The sequence below is a fragment of the Cyprinodon variegatus genome, unplaced genomic scaffold, assembly GCF_000732505.1.
Source record: "Cyprinodon variegatus isolate N-32 unplaced genomic scaffold, C_variegatus-1.0 Scaffold775, whole genome shotgun sequence".
In the NCBI taxonomy this organism is placed as follows: domain Eukaryota; kingdom Metazoa; phylum Chordata; class Actinopteri; order Cyprinodontiformes; family Cyprinodontidae; genus Cyprinodon; species Cyprinodon variegatus.
The window spans coordinates 248,368-250,426 of NW_015151228.1; the positions used below are offsets into that span (position 1 = coordinate 248,368).

General features: G+C 39.0%; 1 protein-coding gene across 1 annotated transcript in view; it reads left to right on the top strand.

Moving 5' to 3' along the window:
* mtf2 (metal response element binding transcription factor 2) overlaps nucleotides 1-2,059 on the top strand; it is a 26,194-nt gene that overhangs the window by 12,500 nt on the left and 11,635 nt on the right. The window lies entirely within an intron of this gene.

The window sequence follows — 2,059 nt, forward strand, 5'->3', positions numbered from 1 at the left end:
CCATCGAACTTCTGGCCTGAGTGCTACAGGTGGGAAGCTCAGTGGATGATCTCCCTAAAAGCCTCTTCACTGTAGCTAAACAAAACGCAACAGCTCCACTAGTGATGCACGATATTAAAAATTTCAACCGATATCAATAACCGATAATTTTCTGCTTTTCATGGTCGATTCCGATACCGATAAGCTCATATTGAATATAGTTTTTGCATAATCAGCTGCTTTTGCTGGATTCATATATGAAAAACAAATATTTAGTAGCCCTGGCTTATCTATAACAGCAAACAAGAGGTTTTGGTTCTTCAAATGTTTATTTTTTATGCTATCACACAAAAAATGTTAATTCGCTTTACATAACAAAAGAAACAAAGCAATTCACAATACAAAGTCAGCCTGAGTTACAAAAATTTTATCAAAAAATAAAGTCCACCCTCAAACCACAGCTAAGGTGAAAGAAAAAATGCCAACTCCTTAAAAAATGTTCAGACACACATATGCATGTCAGCCTTAGTTCAAAAAATTAAATAAAGTAAATAAAAGTGCATCCTCAAATATGTGATGACGGCATCATTGAGGGCAGGCAGGGAGACGTCCGAGAAGAAGCGATGGCTAGGGAAGGTGTAATGCGGCTCCAAAAGTGCTATTAAGTTACGAAAACCCGGTTTTTCGACGATAGAAAAAGGCTGGTTGTCGAGCGCTATAAATTCCTTTGTCGTTTAATAGCTTTAGCTTTTTTGCAGTCTCTTGGAAAGTTTTTAGTTTTCAAATGCCTTCTGAATAGATACATCTGCGGTCCGTGTCGTTGTTGTCGTTTAAGCCTTAGCACCTCCGGCTGCTGCTGCGGCTGCTTCGTATTCTTTCCATGTTGCTTCGCCACGATGACGATTTTTTAGGTGTGTTATAAGGTTTGTTGTGTTGTACCCTGAGGTCTTCTTTCCTCCTCTTGAAATCCTTGCAGAGCAGGTGTTGCAATACAGAAAAAAACGACCAAACTAGTGAAGACATGTTTGATAATTTACAGTCGGGCAGTAATGGAGCCAAGCCTGGGTCCTGATAGTAAGGAGCGCAGTATCCACAGGTCTTGTCCCACTTTGGGACTACCCTGCCTGAATAAAATACCACCAAATTTAATTAATTTATCGGCTGTTTTTATCGGAAAATTTTACATATCGGGCCGATAAAAAAATTCCACCAAATCGGCCCAATGGGTATTGTGCATCCCTAAGCTCCACAATGGCAGAGGAATTAAAAATATTATTTCTTACCACCTTGGTGAGCCGAAACCTGCTATTGCCCCAGTGACTGACCAAATGACTGAACTTGTTTCGCAGGAAGGAGAACAACTTTCCAGCTTTACTGTATCCACCTTTAAGCCGGGCATGCCCTGCACGTTTTTTCCCCTTTTCGGGCCGATTCTCCAATCGTGTGAGATTTTTTTAATGTTGAGAACAAACATCTTGAGCTGTGAACTTTTAAACCCCGAGGTTTCATTGTACAGTTTGAGCTGTAGCTGCATGCCAGGATTGGAAAAAATCGTACAGTGTATTTTTAGAGGTTTTTCATGATGATTATCAAAGTTATAGATAGTTTGACTGTTGAGTTTTTTAAGCAGGAAAGTAAGAGTTGTCAATTCCAGCAGGGCCATGTTGAGAAATCGGCTCTAAATGGTCCTGAAATGCTCTCCTCATGTTTTAAAGTCATAGGGAAATTATATTTAAATGTCAAATGATTCTGCCTTAAACATATATATAAATGTACTCTTTATCAGACCATATTGCCCCAAAATTTAGAAAATATCTATTTAAAAATAATTTAAAATCCTGTCTTAAAATCTGTTGTTTTTTTTGCGTTATCTTCTGCAGGCCAGTTAGTTCTACGTCAGCCTGAACACCTAAATTCGGCCAATCATATATCAACGGTCATCTGTCAATCAAATGTTTTCGGTCATAGCATCTTGATTCATATGTCGCAGCTAATATACGCAACGGTTGAAACCAGAATCCTTTCCTTTCCCATTGAGTTCCATCCCAGTGTTAAAAATGGATGACGGAGGAGACTCATC